The 17,465-nt window shown below is 55.0% G+C and overlaps 1 protein-coding gene across 8 annotated transcripts in view; it reads left to right on the forward strand.

Moving 5' to 3' along the window:
- P2RY2 (purinergic receptor P2Y2) overlaps positions 1 to 17,465 on the forward strand; it is a 41,095-nt gene that overhangs the window by 13,778 nt on the left and 9,852 nt on the right. The window contains exons 1-3 of one of the 8 annotated variants that reach the window (XM_049714273.1): positions 2,005 to 4,856; positions 14,579 to 14,861; positions 17,287 to 17,379. The gene's annotated coding sequence lies outside the window, so the exon portion shown is untranslated. Of the gene's footprint in view, positions 1 to 2,004; positions 4,899 to 11,545; positions 11,634 to 14,578; positions 14,862 to 17,286; positions 17,380 to 17,465 lie in introns of those variants that run through there. The other 7 variants (XM_033405661.2, XM_033405665.2, XM_004279765.4 and 4 more) reach the window with 7 other exon arrangements.

The following is a 17,465-nucleotide window of genomic DNA, read 5'->3' on the forward strand; positions in this document are numbered from 1 at the left end:
GTCTGTTTCTCCTCCTTGACCCATTTCCCAGCTTCTGCTTGCCACCTCCCCACCCCCATCACGACCAGAGAGAGGCTGGGAGGCAGCTCCTGGCACCTCCCCCAGTCACCAAGGGGCTTTTCTATCCACCCATCTGGCCCAGCCCCTGCAGGGGCCTCTATGGTCAGGTCTTTGTGTCTGCACAGTGGTCTTCTTTGTCCTGAGCAGCAACCCCCTCCCTCTTGCCCTTCTCTCTCTGCCTGTGTTACAAAAAGCACCAATTTTGCAGAGAGACTGGCCAGGGCTCTGATCTTGGCTTCCCCCACTGAGTCTCTGTGTGACCCTGACCAAGCCATTTTGCCTGAGCCTTAGTTTTTAGTTCATGAAAAGGAGCTGTGTGAGGAATCAAACTCCTGACAAGAATTGGTCTGCTAGTTAGTGCTGGGAGGTAAACAACAAATGATGGCCACACGGACCCCTACCCAACCTCACGCTGTCCACTGAAACTCCTGATTACATCTCCCACCTCATCCTTATCACTGCCTGGCCAGGTGGCCATCATTTGACAGATGAAGAAACCAAGTTCTGAGGATAGGACTGGCTTCACAGGCGTTGACCCATGCTTTGAAGGTCCCTGTACTTGATTTAATGCTCTACTGTCCCATCTTGAGATTCATACTAATTTTTGAATAAGGGGCCTGCATTTTCATTTTGCCCTGGGTCCCTCAAATTATGTAGCTGGTCCTGCTCGTAGAAAGGTAGAACAGAGGCTTGCCTAGGCCTGGACCAGGCTTCCTGCCTCTGGGGCTGCCTCCCCTGGGTGCCAGCATCTTGGCATGCCAAGAGCCAGAGCTTCCAGGCCGCATTTGACATCAGAGGCCTGGCCCCTGCCCTGGAAATCTGAGGAGCACAGTTCCCGGTCGGTGAGGGAGGCAGGGATGGTCCAGGCCGATGCAGCAGTCCAGAGAGCTAGCAAGACAAGGCTGCTGGAGCCAGCCCAGCCCTGTGTAACCAGAGCTGCAGCGTGGGTCCCAGTGCCATGGCTCAGTCATCACTCCGGGAACTCAGCAGGGCCTTCCTTCCCAGCCCCCTGCAGTTTCAGGGCCAGGAGACCTACCACAGACTCACTGTGTGATTTGGACATTCACTTCCACTTTCTGCACTTCAGTTTCCCTATATGTAAAATGATAAAGATAACACTTACCTCTTAGGGTTCTGGTGAAGATTAAATTAGATACTTTAAGACAATGACTAGGGCTTCCCTGGTGGCGCAGTGGTTGAGAATCCACCTGCCAATGCAGGGGACATGGGTCCGATCCCTGGTCTAGGAAGATCCCACATGCCGTGGAGCATCTAAGCCCGTGCGCCACAACTACTGAGCCTGCGACCTAGAGCCCGCGCCCTAGAGCCGGCGACTCACAACTACTGAAGGCCGCGCGCCTAGAGCCCATGCTCTGCGACAAGAGAAGCCACAGCAATGAGAAGCCCACGCACTGCAACGAGGAGTACCCCCCACTCGTCACAACTAGAGAAAGCCTGCGCACAGCAGTGAAGACCCAACACAGCCAAAAATAAATAAATAAATAAATGTATATAAAAAAAGAGACAATGACAAGCACAAAGAAGGTGATCAGTAGAGTTCTTACTCATTTACTCATACAATAAATATTCATTGAGGTTGCCCGGGTGACAGACAGTGCTGTGTACTGGACATTTAACTGTGAACAGGAGGGACCCTAGCCCTACCCTCAAGCAGATCCCCATTACAGGAGGAGATAGATATCGACGGTGATAAGACTGTGGTAAGTGATGTGACAGAGGGAGGTACCTGATGGGGCACCTGGGCTGGGACTTAGAGGAGCCATGGTGGGGAGTTAGGGGAAAGGGCCAAGGGTGGAGAAGCATCAAGGGGCACAGGCAGGGGGAGCTGCAAGTGCCAGGCAGGAGGCGAGTGAGGGCTCAGCACTGCAGTGTGACTGGAGCAGAGGCAGGAGGGGAGGTGGGGTGGGGGGGGGAAAGGCCTGGTGTGGTCGCCTGCAGAGCCAGGATTTATCTTGAGGGTGGTGGTGGCCACCAGAGGGTGTAAGGCAGGCAATGGCTAAGGGGGGTAATGGCACCTGTGAAGGAGGGCTTGGAGGTGTCACGTCCCAGCTGAGCAACAAGACCTGAGCCGGGGCCGGGGCTCCACCCCCAGCACAAATTCTCAGAGTGGGTTTTCTCAGGGGAGATGAGAGCAGTCAGAGAGGGAAGATGAGAAGTCTTGAGAGAGCCAAATGCCTCCTCAGGGTTGGAGAGGCAGGAAGCCTCCTAATGCCTGGCGAGAAGCACTCCTGGGCTTGCCCTCCCCATCCTGACCCGCTGCTGCTAATGGAGCCTTGCTCCCTGCTTCCTCTCGTGGTCCCCCCTCCTCGTGGGGACCATGACGTGTCTGGGCCTTCGCCACTAGCCCGCCTCGGTCCCCGCCGCGGCGACCTGGCTTGGTTGCATGCTCTTCCACCCAGCTGTCACAGAGCCTTGTGTGGGGCTTGCTATGGGACTCGCTGGGCCTCAGTTCCCAGCCGGATCATGGTTCATCAAACTCTTACAAGAAAATGTAAGTAAATACAAAGATAAAAGCAAAGGAGCTCAGGTTGAAGTGGGATGGGGGCTCCTCAGGCTGCCCTAAGTAGAGGAGACTCAGCTGGGGGATTTGGAGCCTGCTGGACCGGATGATCTCCAAAGCCCAGGGAAAGATGTCAGGAGACCTAGACTTCCAGCCCCTTATTAGAGGGGAATCCCAACCCTTTGAACCAAGGTCACTGGGGATGATGGGCAAAACCCTGGAAAAAGGACACCAGATGGGCCACTGAAAAAAGGATCATTATTGCCATTTTGCAGAAGAAGAAACTGAGGCTCAGAGAAGTATCAAAGGAGGTGAGGCAAGATGGGACTCAAGGCTGTGGTGTTCAAGGGCAAATCCCTTGCCTCTGTGCCTCAGGCCTAAGTCACCTGTTGTGGTAGCTCAGACCCTGTGTTTCTCAGGGATGCAGTTTCTTCTGCTGTAAAGTATGGGACTTGACCAGAGCAGGAGCAGAACCTGGGCTGCCCACCTTCCTGTCGACTGGAGGCTGCGGCAGAGCCCTGGCTCCTCATAATGGTAACAAAGGAATTTTTTCTCTGGACCTAAATAGCAGTTACAGTAGAGGGCTGATGGGAGGGGCAAGAAGGGGCGTGGCTGAGGCCTCCAGTGTCCAGGGGGCCTTCCGCACACTGAGACCCCAAGGCCCGGACTCTGTAAGTAGGGGCCACAGAGATTCCTAGCCCCCTAGAAGCTGCATGGACCAGCTTGGACAATATGTGGAGGAGGCTGGACAAGAGGCCTTTGTGTCTCCCGGGTGAAGGTCCCTGGGGCACTGCCGAGGCGGCTGAGCCACACAGGACTGTGTGTCCATCCTGCTCCCGCTCCTGGCAAGGCTGCAGCCAGGTCGCAGTCAGCTGATGTGGAGCCCAGCAGGACTCAAGGTCCCAGGGTCCTGGGCAAGCTCCTTGGCCACAGAAACAGACCTCCTGTGCACTGGTCCAGACACTGACTGTCTAAAGCCATACATGGAAGGTCACTGGTTGTTGGGAGGGTGAGTGTAATTGCCTCTAATTCACAGAAAAGGAGGCCCTGAAAGGGGCTGGAACTGGGTCAAGGTCTCCCAGAGTCAGTGCTGAAGCTGAGCCAGAACATGCACTCCTGACGCCTAGACCAGAATGAGAGAGAGGGGGGCATTCATTCATTCATCCATTCAAACATCCAACAAGTATTGAACAACTCCTGGGACCTCTGGGACCAGTGAGAAGAAGGCAGACAGACCTGGTCCCTGCTCTCCTGGAGCTCACAGTCCAGGAAAGGGACAGACATAAGGTCCCTGGCCACAGGAGCCACGGGAGTGGGGTTGAGGGTAGAGAAGGGAGTGATGTCTGTGTCTGGAGTCGTCTGAGAAGGCAGCTCAAGGGAAGCAGCTGAAGATGATGGACCAAGAAAAGCCGAGTGTTCAGGAAATTTCTAGTGACTCTTTTTGGCTGAGATTAAGCACAGAGAGCACAGGGGAGGCTCCCCCCACCCTCCTCCCCAGAGGTGGAGAGTCAGAACCCTGAATGCCCGGATTTCCTCCTGGAAATAGAAGGCGAGTGCTCTGAGCAAGGTGCCTGGGAAGAGTGGACACAGGTTCGGGGAAGGTCTCGCGGTGGGCAGCGACAGGGGCCACAAGAATGCCAAACTTTGCAAAACTTTAGCGTCTCTGAAAACCACTCATCATCCCGTATGAGGAAGCCCAGAGAGCCTCGGTCCCCAGGCGGTAGGACAGTCGCCGCCAGCCCCTCCCCGGGCAGCACCCGAAGCGGACGCCCTGACCCCGCGGCCCTATCGCCCCGCAGCGTCCCCAAGTGGTTGGCGGAGTGTCTGTCGGGACAGGAGGTGGTGATGGCTGTGCCTGGGTCTGTCCAGAGTCCGTCCCGCCTCCGGCCTGACCCGGCAGGGTAGGAAGCCGGGCGGGGCTCTCAGGCACGTGGGTCCCCGCCGCGGCGACTGGACGCTGGCGCTGGCAACCGGGAGTCGCGGCCGGGGCACTGCGGGCTGACGAGCGCCCTGCGAGGTGAGAGCGGGCCGCCTGCAGGGCCCGGAGACGAGGAGACGGCGGCGGGCGGGCCCGGATACGCGGCCGGTGGCGGCTCAGCCGGCACCGGGCAGGCAGAGCGGAGCGCGCGGGGCTGGCCGAGGAGGCGCGGTTCCCAGCCGGTGTGAGCGCTCCGGCAGGTCCGTGGTAGAGCTGGGTCTCCACTGGAGCTTCGATCTTGGGGAATGTGGACGGATACCCGCACGGATACCCGGGTGAACGTGCACGGATACCCGGGTAAATGTGCGTCCGCGTATTTGGGAAAGTCTCTGTCACTGGGTGAGTGAGTGCGCCCCTGCGGGGTCGAGTTGCTGAACCTGTGGAACTTGTTTGTGTTTGTGCTCTGGTGTGGGCGCCCCGGCAGCGTGGGACCAGGGCCAGAGACAGGCCAGCCTTGGAGGCCCGCTGAGCCCCCTCCCTCCAGGGGCGCTCTGGGGGGCAACCTCGCCTGGGCATCGGCAAGACTTGGGGGGACCAGAGCAGAGGCCTAGAAGGACAGTTAACCCTCTGTCAGGGCAGTTTTAATCTGGCAGGCTGCGGTACGAAGGATGAGTCTGGAGAAAGACAGTTCCCTCTCTCCCCACCCCAACTAGGGCTGCAGGTGTCAGGCTTGGGGTCACCAGGAGCCAGACCCAAGGGCCAGGCCCTGCTGTGAACCAGAACTGCCAGTTTGGAGTCTGTGGGACTGATGGCAGCTGTTCCTTTCATCATGCATCCCCAGCTTCCCTGGGCCCACAGCCTGAAGTGCCCACTTTGTTTGGGATCTAGGCTGGAATAATGGGGAGCTTTTGAGGGTCAGGGTGGGGCCCAGATAAAGTCTCAGCTAACTATTGGTGGGAGCGGCTGGGAAAGAGAGTCTTTGAGCAGACAGAGCCCCCTGAAAGCTCTCTGGAGACCCAGAGAGCTATACTCCACCGTGCCTTGTACACTGTGTGACCGTGGGCAAGGCATGTCCCTTCTCTGAGCCTCAGTGGCCTCGTCTGTAAAGGGGGAGTAATAATGATGTGGAACATGAGGACAGTTGTAGAGCTGGTGTGTGGGTCATGTTCAACACAAATATCCTCCTGGGCAGGCTCAATGCTTGGGGGTGGGGGGATCAGTTTCTGGAGGGAACTTCCTGAAACCCAAATCCCAATCATTATCCTCCTTGGGCTAAACTTTCACAGGACTTCCACTGGACTAAGCCTGAGCCCCTTGGCCTGGGACTCAAGGCCCCTGAGAACTGGTCCTTGCCACCTTCTCCAGCCACCTCTCCTGCCTGACTCTTCACCCTCTAGTAAATGCATGTAATCTGCTGTGCGCAGTAGTCAGTTTCTTGCTTCTGGACCATTGCATATTCTATACTCACTGCCTGAACTGCCCTCCTACTCTCATCTTCTTCAGTTGGAGAACTACCCAGCCTTGGAGGCCAGTTCAGATGCCCCCTCCTCTGGGAAGCCTTCCTTGATTCCCCCAGCTGGGTTGGAGCCTCTTCTGGGCTCTTGCAGTCCTGGTCCCACCTTGGACTGTTACGGTCTCTGTCTGTCTCCTCCTTCCCTCTCCCAAGGTCTGGGGACCCCTGGAGGGCAGGAACTGGGTCTCACTCATTTTTGTGTTGCCAGGACCCTGCACAATGCTGAGCTAAACTGGGAGAGCAGCAGCAGCCCCTAACCCCTGCCCCCTGTCCCCAGCTTCCCCAGTGAAAGCCTGTCTACAGTGGAGCTCCACGTCATTACAAAGAAGGGGAAACCAGAATCAGGTCACCAGAATGGGTGCACAGATTGTCAGAACAGTGTGTCCTGGGGCCCTACAGGACTCAGGGTGCACAAGCTGAAAACGTGGATTTCATCCAGAAGGCAATAGGGAGCCTTGGAAGTTTTGTGAGCAGGGCATGGTCAGAACAGCATTTCAGAAAGATCTCTCTGGTTGCAGCGTGGAGAATGGATTGAGTAGTGTTGAGTACGAGAAGCTTAGGGCATTTGTGAGATTGACACCAGACCCATCCAGGCATTATTTAAAGTTGGAGCCCTTGTCCCTGTGGCCAAACACTTCTCTGAGTCCTCAGATGCTCTTGCTGAGGAATCTGGGGAGAGTTAGGACTCTCCCTCCCCTAGTAGGAGCCAGGAGACTTGAAACTGATCTCATCCCAGCTTTGCCCCCAACACGCTGGGTGACCTTGGGACAGTTCTTGCCCTGCCAGCCTCTAAAAGGAGGCCAGAACCAGTGAAGTCTTGAATTGAGAGTATGTGGGGCTGGGGGGAGGGGACAGCTGGCATGAAAGGCTTATCACTTTCCACTTCGTCTTACCTTGGGCTGTCCTGGGGTCTGTTTGGAGGGGTTGGAGTGTCACGGTGGGTGACACTCACACATGGTTGCCAAGCTTGGACTGCAAAGTGAGACTATGGCCCCTCCTTTTTTGTCCTCCTCCTGCCCAGGGTGCACAGAGCTTTGAGGTTTCTGGATCCTCCAAGGACCAGCTAAAAGAGTGTGAGAACATCACCAAGTCCTCATAGGTGACCCCGTGAAGGCTTTGATTTGGCTTCTTTCCTGGCTGTAAGGAGCCACTGTGCCCCTTTAGGTGTCAGTTTTGCCATCTGTAAATTGGGCATGATGGTCCTTGTATCTTCGGATGCAGGTTGCTATGAGGATTCTTAAGACAGTGTCTAGGAAAGGGCCTTGTAAGCTGTAAAATGCAAGGCACAGGGGAGGCGCGTGATACTTACAGACCTAAATGCGTTTTGAAGACGATACAAGAACACAAATGCAATAGTGAGGGATTGTGCTGGTTATTGGAATTTTAACTATTGACAGCCTTCCTCTCCCTGCCCTCTCTGCAGAGACAGCTTACTAGTAACATTTTATAAATGTACTTCATTTTATCTTCCACCAGCCCCGTAAGGGAGGAATTATTACTCGCATTTTGCAGATAAGGAAATAAAGGCTCAGAGAGCACCTTGACCAAAGTCACAAAGCTGGTGAAAGCTGGGATTCCTGCCTACCTGCCCTACCTAGCTTATCCCTCCGCATTCAAGACAGAAGCCCCATCTGGGTGAGGCCAGGTCCTCTAGTTTTCAGGCTGAAGGAAGTTTGAATTCCATCCTGAAAACACGTCTTCAGTTCTTGCTTGTGGCCTGATTACCCAGCTGCTGGTAAGATAGTATCTGCTCAGGCTGCCCACAGGGCTGGAGAAGCCTTGCTGATCTGGGTGAGAGGGGGTGCAGTCACCCCGGTGAAATCTTTCCTTTCCCCAGCTTCCTTCTGTGGGTCTGTCTGGTGTACCTTTTGACCCACACCTTCCTCTTAGGCCTGCCTTTGTGTCCTCAGGTCTGGCCTCTCCCAGCCATTGGGAGACTGGCTATGGGGGCCTTCCCTGACCTCTGTACTCATCCTAGAGGTCAGTTGCAGGACTAGGTCAGGCCGGGCCCACTGTCCCTCTCTGTCCACATCACCCAGCACAGGCTGGGTACAGAGAAGGTGCCAGTGAGTGTTTGGGAAATGAATGACCAGGTGAAATTAGGTGTATAATAGAAGAGAAAGATCTTGCTCCATGGAGAGATACAGTTGGTTCTTGAGCAGAGGGGTTCCTCTACTCCTCTGTCATGCCATCTCCAAGGACTGAGTTGTGTCTGGTCCAGTGAGTAGCTGGAGTCCCTGCTGGGAAGATGGGCAACCTAGGCCCTTCTGGGCGGCTGCTTCCTCCTTGGTGCTCCACCCTGGTGCCCTGTCATCACAGTGACAATGACACTGCCTGGGCACTGGAGCATGGGAGGAGGGCCTCCCTCAGACTTCCTGGGGCCCTCTCCTCTCCTCTCCCCTCCCCCTGCCTTGGGGAGGATCCTGGTGTTGCTACAGCTTCCTGGTGAGCGCGCAATCTCCCCAGCCTCAACTTGTGGGAGGAGTCTTGCTGTGGCTGGGCTGTGGGCCAGCAAGGATGCTTTCCATCTCACAAGGAAATCCAGGGCCAAGGGATCAGCTCCCCTCACTGGACCATTATGTGTGTAGTCTCCTTCTTGATCCCTCCTTTCTTTCTTTTTTTTTTTTTTTTTTTTTTTTGCGATACGCAGGCCTCTCACCGTTGTGGCCTCTCCTGTTGCGGAGCACAGGCTCCGGACGCGCAGGCTCAGCGGCCATGGCTCACGGGCCCAGCCGCTCCGCGGCATGGGGGATCTTCCCGGACCGGGGCATGAACCTGTGTCCCCTGCATCGGCAGGCGGACTCTCAACCACTGCGCCACCAGGGAAGCCCCCGATCCCTCCTTTCTGACCCCCCCTTTCCTATCCAACTTCCATGTGGCACCATCTTTGCAAAGATCACCTCCTACCATGTCCTTCCCTGCTTAAGCCCTGCCAGGGCTCCTCATTTTCCTCAGGATTGAGACCTCAGCCCGGCCTTCAAGCCTTTCCGTGTGAGACCTCAGGCCCTCCCACATTCTGTGCCACCTAACCCTCCACTCCAACTTCACATGACCCCCCAGTCTTCCCCCGACAGGCCACGCTGTCACACCACGGCATCTTTGCACGTGCTCCTCCCTCTGCCTTCAGTGCTCTCCTACATTTTTGTCTACCTGACAAACTCCATATCATCCTTCAAGTCCCAGCTCAAATGACCCCTCCTCAGGGAAGCTCTCCCTGACTACATCCCCACGCCAGTTAGAGGTTACTCTGGATTCCATATCCCCAGGGCTTCCCTTAGTCATGGCTTAATCACTCAAGCGGACTTGGTCCATGTCTGTGTGTTTCTGCCCATCCGGACTGGAGCTCCACAAGGGCCTGACAGAGTCTGATCTGAGTCTGGGTTTGCAGGGTCTTTCTGAGGTTGGGCATATGGGGGTATTAGCAAGTGTTTGTTAAGACACTGTGACTCCTGGGAAAGCGATTTATGATTGTGTTACTCTGAGAGTCTAGACTCCCGTGGTTCTGAAAATCTCAAAACCAAAGCTGTCAGAAGCAATGAATAACAGAAGCGAAGAAACATTTAGCATTCACTCCTGGAACCAGAGACTCCTGGAACTGGACTGTAAGAACCAATGAACTCCAAATCCTGGAAGCACTCTGAGTGAGACAATCAGAATCACAGGCTCACGTATATCCTGGCCAACACTTTTGTCCCTTTTTCTACCTTGGGGTCTCCATTCTCCCTCTTTCAGCCGAAACTGGACCCTTCCTGCTTCTCCACAGACCTGATCACGGCCCCTTCTAGGAGGCTTCCCTGACTCCTCTGACCATGACCCCTCCTCCTCTGCTAGGTCACCTGGTAAGTCCCCCTGCTGAGAAGTGTTCGGGGTCTCTTTGCCAAGATGGGCAGATGCAGCCTCCACATTAGGACAGCACATGATCTGCTAGCCCCACGGAGCACCCACCTGCCCCCTTGTCTTGCTCATTCCTCATGAGCTGTCTTACGTAGCAGTGATTCTGTCTGACCAGTGAGGAACCTGAGGCTCAGAGAGTGGAACTGACTTGACCAAGATTGCACAGCATGGATGGTTCCAAGTTGGAGCCTGAACCCAGGGTTCTTGCCTCTTGAGTATGGCTGGAGACGTTCGAGTGTGATGGGTTGGGGTGGGGTCCAGGGCATTGTGGTTCTGAACTTGTTCAGTTTAGCAACTGCGCGGGGCTGTGCTGTGTCAGAGGTGGATCAGATGGCTTGGAGTCCTGCCCTGGAGTGGGTTTGGGGGTGCTCAACCCCACACTGAAAATTAGAAGACCAGACCTTGATAAGGCCCTTCCTCTTCAGGAGTCTCAGTTTCCTGATCTGTAAGGTGGGAGGACCAGCCTAGCTGACCTGAGACCCACACACTCAGATGCTCTGAGCTCAACCCCAATGGGTGGCTCCTACGGTCAGGATCCTGAGGGCTCCCAAGGGGGAGAGAGATTCCAGAAGGGGCTACAGAGACCCAGGGCCTCCAGCGGAGGCTGCAGAGGCTTCACACTACAGCAGCACCTGCTGATGACATCTGAGGTTAGCCCTCAGCTATTTCCCCAGACAAGCCCCAGTGTTGGTGGTGCAGAAAGCACACCAGACAAGGCTGGGGGCCTATTGGCCTTCAGCCCCATGGAGGACATTTGGGAGGGGGCAGAGGATGACTTCCAAGATTCTTCCTATCCTCCAACCCAGCCTTGCCCTCTCTACTCCCCTCAAGCCACAGGGATGACTGACAGTTTCCCAAACATATTGCCCCAGTTTTCGCTCACTCTGCTCCTCTTCTCTCTCCACCCTCTTGACTCCTACCCATCTTCCAAAGGCAGGTGTCCTCTCCTCCAGGAAGCCTCCCCTGATCACTGCCTGCCCCCCATTCCCATTAGCGTTCCTCTTGGTTCCTTCAGCTCTCATCACCTTAAGTTGTCGCTGACTCTTTCTGGTTCTTCCCCTGTCCTCTTCCCTCCACCCTCAGCCTTGACAGTGAGCTCCTCAAGATCACGGAAGGGTCTGACCCACCTCAGGGTCCCTAAGTGCCCCGCACAGGGACAGGTGTAGGTATGGCAGCCCCTGTAAAGGGTGAGTGAGTGATGGGGTATGGTGGGGTGTAAGTCCTGCTGGGGGTCCCTAAGCTGCCCTCCCTTCTGAGGATAGCCTTCAGTGTGGGAACCTTGATCTGTGGTCAGTCTGGCTGTGACCTTGCTTCTCTGCCCATAATACCTGTGGGTTTCCTGCCCCTCTTATCTTCCTGGGATACCCCCATCCTCCCTGCCTTCTTCACGTGCTAAAATCATATCTCTTTTAATTATTTCACAAAATGAGTCTAAATCATCTTCTTTAGTTATCTCGACAAACTTACGAGGCAGGTACTGTTCTTAGATTGCAAGGAAATTGAGAGTTAAGTTGTGGAGCTGAGGCTTGTCCAGATCCTATAGCTGGGAATGGCAGAACTGGGATCTCTCACCTGCCCAGTGCCCTCCCCTGCCCCTCAGTGGTGTTCTGGATCCAGAGCCTCTGTTTTCCCTTCACAGCACTCCACCCCCAGCAGAGGCAGGCAGCAGGAGTTTCCAGAATGGTGATGGGTCACTTTCCCCTGTCAAACTGGACAGGGCCAGCCAGGTGGGTATGGAGCAGGCAGTACATTCCAGAGCCACCCTAGTGGAAGCTGGAATGTTGTCCAACCACCTTGGAAATTCTGCAACCAGCCTGGGAACTGCCCCAGTCACTCCTCCTGGCTTTGGGGTCACTAGCCTGGGACCACAGGGAGAAAGACCCAGTGTGGGATAGAGACAGAGCCAGGTTAAGGGAGAGGGTAGTCCGTCTGCATGCTAGGCTTGGCTCTGCCCTTGCCTTATTGGTGACCTTGGTGAGATCTTGGGCTACCCTTTCTGGCCTTGATGGTTTTTTTTTTTTTTAACTGTAAGATGGGTACAGTAACCATCATGGCTGCTTCACAATGGGGAACTACCAGGAAGAGTAGATCTTGGGCCCTGCCAGTAAGATGTTCCCTCCGGTGGAGAATTAATCAGACAGGCAAACCTGTGGGGCTCAAAGAGGGCTGGTCAGGGAGCTTCCTGGAAGAGAGGATCCGGGCTTTGGAGGGTATGAGGTAGTTACCCCAAAACTGGGTTTGCCTCTTCATGGGCATCAAGCCAAAAGGCATAACCCAGCCAAAGAGCGGGAGAGGGAAGTACTTACTACTTGCAGCAAGTAAGGAGAAAACCGGGGACCTTTCCCAAAGCGGTGTCTCACCGAACAGCAAAATTGGGGGAGTTTTAAGCTAAGGGTACATGAATATTCACTTGCAAGGGATATGAGCAGAGAACTCAGGATATAATTGGGGCAAAGGTTGACAAGGTCTAAGCTTTAGTTGACTGAGGACTCAAGTCAGAAAAGGTCATCATCATCATTCCTTAGGTTCCAGTTGATCTGGTGGTTGAGCCCTCAAGGGGGGTTTAAATTTTGCAGAACTGCTCAAGAAAGTGCTTCAGGCTAATCTTTACCATTGAAACAGAGCTAGGAATCTTTACAACTGATTTATTGTATTTGCTATTACTACTTCTCTTGCCCTTAAGATCATTAATTACTGAGACCTGTTCAAGGGCAAGCATTTTTGGCCAGGCTTAAATCCTAGGCCTAATATGGCTTCTCTTATGCCAAGAAAGCCATGCCTGGTTTTCTTTCTCTGGGGAACCCCTACCTTATCTGCTTACAGTCAGGGGCATAGCTCCTAAAGTCAGACAGACGGGGGCTGCTCTGCCATTTGCTAGCTCTATGACCCTGGAGAGGTCACTCAACCTCTCTGAAATTCTCAGGACTAAACGAGAAGAGGTTGATCTAACCTCTAACATGGAACTTGGCACAGAGAAAGCATTCAACTCTTGTTATGACATAGCTGTTAGAAGATAAGGGAGGGTATCCCTAAGCAAAGATATGACCATGGGACTGCTTTTGCTATGTTGGAGACAGAAAGATGAGGGTGGAGGCGGAGAGGGAGAGTGATGTGGAAGATGGCAGGCACCAGATCAGCAGGGCTTTGAGTGCCAGGCTCAGGAACTTAGATGTCAACCTGAGGGCAATGGGGAGCCATGGAAGGATTTTGAGCTCCATAGTATGTGGTCAGATGTGTGGTTTACGAAGACCCATAACTGCAGTATGAAAGATGGACAGGAGGGGCAGGAGTGGAGGCAGGGAGTAAGTAGGCTAGTGCAATGGTCTGGAGGAGAAATGCAGGCTCAAAACCACGGGGTCGGGAAGAGTGGCACGTCTAAGCCACTGCATTGGTCGAACTGACAGGGCTTGGTGAGTGATGGTTTCACATGGGTGGGAAAGAGAGAGGTTGTCAAGGGTATACTGGAGCTTTGAAGCCTGGAAGGATAGATGGTAGAGACCCTTCTCAGAAATGGGAGAGTGGCTTTGAGAACGTGTGTTGTTCTACCTTAGTCTTTTGAGTGAAGATATCTCCCTAGGAGGAGAAGACTGGGTGTGACCCTGGTGGAGTGGGCGAAAAGGTGAAGCTCTTTCTTTCACCTTGTCACTAGACTCCAGAACAGACTGGCAAACAGCTACCAGCCCGCTGGCCAACGTCAGCCTGAGACTCCTGGGGCAAGGTGCACTGGGAAAACGGTAGTCCAGGGCCTCTCCAGTGCCCCCTCCCCCTGCTCTATTCCTGCAGCCACCCATCTCCTCTCCCCACTTTCGCCCATGCTTGCATTGTACTTCCAGCTTGGGGACCTGGCTCAGCTGTCTCAGACCCCACTCCCCCATTGCAGGGAAATGAAACCGGGAGAAAAAGGAAGGGGATGTTCTTCTCCCAGGTGGGTCTGAGGTTCTGCTGGGACCTGACCACACAGAGGCGTTCCTCCGCCAGGTCACCATCCCCTCACTGAAGCACTGTGCCTGCTCTGTGGGAGGGGCTCCAGGCAAGACATAAAACTAGGGCCAGAATCCAGACCTGGGTTCTGCTCTTGGCTCTGTCCCTGGCTTATTGTGAGGCCTTGGGCCTTAGTTTCCTCCTCTGTCAAATGGGAGGTTGGCAGAGGTGATTTCTAAAGGCTGTTCCAGGCCCTGACTGTTTAAGACTCTGGGAGAGAGTGTGTCTGTATACTGTGTATACATCTGAGTATGACTATGTACATCTCTGTGTATCTGTGTATCTAGGTGTATCCATGCCTGTGTGTGTCCTTGTGTGTTTACAACACCTGTGGAGGAATGGTTAGAGGTGGGATGAGGGAGGAAGGATATTCCAGATAGAGACCCAGCTTGAGCTAAACTAGATTGGCCAGAGTACTGTCGAGTGTGCACTGGACAAGGAGGGTATTGACTGTTTCCAGACCAGGACCAAGGGAGGGGACACTGGAGGCTCAGCTCAACTCTGCAGGGTATGGGGGAGACCCTGCCTGGCAGAGCCACCCTCCCGTGAAAGGGGACCTGGGCCTGAAGGCTGGGAACAACCGTCCCTAGAATATGTGAGCTAAGGGTGGACGGCTAGGGGTTGAGGGTGGGCAGAGGACACTCCTGCCTACCGGGACAAGCACACCAGCTCACCTCTTTGCCTCTTTCAGACCAAGATTGGAGCAGAAGAGGCAGCCCGGGGAAGGCTCAGCCTGGCTGACTTCCGGTGACCCAGAGCCCAAGCTGTCTCCACCTCCCTGTCTCAGGAGCCCAGGCACTGCCTGCCCTGAGAAATGCTGGAAGCTGGGCGAGGCCCCAAGCCAGGGGACCTGTTTTTCCTGTTTCCCACAGAGTTCCCTGCAGCTCGGTCCAGGGGTCCAGGCGGGTGCATTCATGAGTGAGGAATCTGAGCCTGCGCTGAGCATCCTGACAGTGAGAGCAGGGGCTGGTCAGGTATGGGTGTGCAAGGGCAGGGTCTACTGGCTGGGAGGCTGGGAGGCTGGGGCCGGTACACTCGTGCATGTGTATACACTGAACTGGGGGTAGATCAAGGGGATCTGTGCCCTGCTCCCTCGTTCCCAGGCTGTGATGAATTCAGGCTTCAGAGCCAGACAGCGCTGGGTATCAAACCCAATCTTTCCAATTCCTGGCAGTGTGACCTTGAACAAATAGCTTAACCTCTATGGCGGCATCTGGCAAGGAATGAGGTGAGGGATGAAATGAGAATGCTGCAGGGAAGTCGCTCTGCTCAGACTTGACCCCTACAAAGTGAAGGGGGTGGTGATCTAGGATCAGGAGCTCCTGAGCCAGAGATGGGTGAGGTAAAGGAATGTGGATCAGAGAGCTGACCCGTCTCCAGAATGCCTGGGTCCGGTTCCCCTCCCTCTGGCATTTCTCTGATGTGTCCGGAGTAGAGCAGGGCTCTTGAAAGAGAGACAGTCCAGGAGCCTGCCTAGGGCAGGAGCAGGCCTCAGGTGAGCTGGGCCCCTGGAGGGCTGTTGTGACCCCTGGCCACCTAGGATCAGCTGCTGAGAAATCCTTCAATGTCATTGTCCTGTGAAAGGTCCTCAGAGGAATAAGGGAAAGGAGAGCCACCATCATAAAGCTTAGCCTCCTCGGGCCTCCCGTAGCTCTTGTGCTTGCTTCATTCATTCATTCACTCACTCATTCATTCATTCTCTCATTCATGTCATACCTGCTTTGGATCAGGCCTCTTGCTGGATGATAGGACCAGAGAAAGGAATCAGATGGACCCAGCCCTCCAGGAGCACCTGGAATGTGTTGGGGTAGAGAGTGGAAGGACAAATTCCCAGCAGGGTGTGAGGAATGCCCTGGGGGATCAGTGATGGAGGGGGGGAGCTTCAGAGATGAGGTGACATTTGAGAAGAGCCTTGAGGGATGGGCAGGATAGAGTGCAGTGTGTGTGGGTCTGGAAAGGCTTTCTAGACAGAAAGAACAGCTATACACAAAGGCAGGAAAGCCTGGCAGGCACTTACATGGCTCACATCTCCCTCCACACTAGGAGCTCTTGAGCGCAGGGCCAGCCAGAACTGGACACAGAGGGGCTGGTGAGTGGTGTTGGACAAAGGTAGGCAGGAGCTGGTCCTGGGGAGCTGGGAGTGAGGCCCCAAGGGCATCAGGGGTCAGGAGAGGCAGTGGAGAGGGTTGATGGAGAGGGCTGGGCACTTGGCTGTCTCCATAAGCAGGGGCTGGTCAGAGCGGGTGGGGCAGGAAAGATGTTCTCACAGGTTGGTGGGCCAGCCTGTGGAGGGGTAGGACAGGCAGGGTCAGTCTGGACAGGGGCCACAATGATAGAGTCCCCAGCTGGCCTGTGAGGGTGGAGGTCAGGATGTCTTAAAATAGGTGGAAAGGGCAGCTCCCTTGGTTCATGAGAGACTTAGGGAAGTTTCTGCCCCTCTCATCAGTGTCAGAGATTCCATCATGAGTAATTAGCAAGAAACTGTGTAGAGCAATGAGATGTTGACCATGAAGGGAAGATGAGGGCCCTGACCCCGACTCTGAGGAGAGACCCAGCAGGCCTCAGCACCTGGGCAGGAGCGGAGCAGCAGTGGGGAGGTGGAGCTGGGGGGATGCTCCCTGAGCAGGGAGTACAGAGGGGCCACCCTCCCTGTCTCCAGTGGGGCAGAGCACCTCATGGGGGAAGTTTGAGAACCACAGTTCTACCAGGCCAGGGGATTCAGCCCATGAGAGGTCTGAACCTCAGGAGGGCAGGAAATACCTGATGTCCTCTGGGGCTCTGTGGCAGAGCTGCACACCCCAAGCCGGTGTCCCCAGGGAGAATGGCTCCTCCACAGATTCTTAGTCTCACACCCGGGCTTCCAGGCTCCTCCTACAGCTCCTGTGAGCCAGCAACTCCTGCTCATCTCCCAGTGCACCAGACCTGCTGGTCCCAGCCTTCGCCCTTCCCCACAGTCCATGATGTGGCATCTCACACTTACCATGCCCGACACTGTGTTCCCCCTCCTCCCGACCCCTGAGCCTGAGGCATCCTGGCCCCTCCTCCATGCAAACTCCCTCTGGGCCAGTCTCTCCAGCCACCCTCTCAAACAGCTCTCAGACCTCTTCCCTCACGAGGTCCCCAGGCCTGACCCCAGCCTGGGCCTTGGAGTCATTCCCCTGGTCCACCACACTCACCTGCTTCACAGCCTCCAGGACCTTCTATCTCTCTTTTCCGCCCCTGGCCTGAGAGAGCTCCCCAAAGATTTCAGGAAAAAGCCGCAGGTGAGCTGAGCCTCGAAGCTCGTAACACACAGTGTACCTGCTGTGTGCCAGGCATGGCTCCAAACGTGTTACACGAATTACCTAATCCTCACAGCAGCCCTGTGATATAGGTTCTGTTAATCACCTCATTTTACAGATGAGGGAACAAAGGCAGTCTGTGTCCAGAGGCCGGGTTCTTCTTAATCACCGGAGTTTGCTGCGCTGATGGACAGAGCTGTAATTTGAACAGGTGGAGGCGACGGGTGTGAATGGATCCCAGATTGAAGGAGCAACATAAGGCTGGGAGGCAAAAAGCATTGGGTGCATTCAGGAAAC

The sequence above is a fragment of the Orcinus orca genome, chromosome 8 (genome assembly GCF_937001465.1).
Source record: "Orcinus orca chromosome 8, mOrcOrc1.1, whole genome shotgun sequence".
Lineage (NCBI taxonomy): Eukaryota > Metazoa > Chordata > Mammalia > Artiodactyla > Delphinidae > Orcinus > Orcinus orca.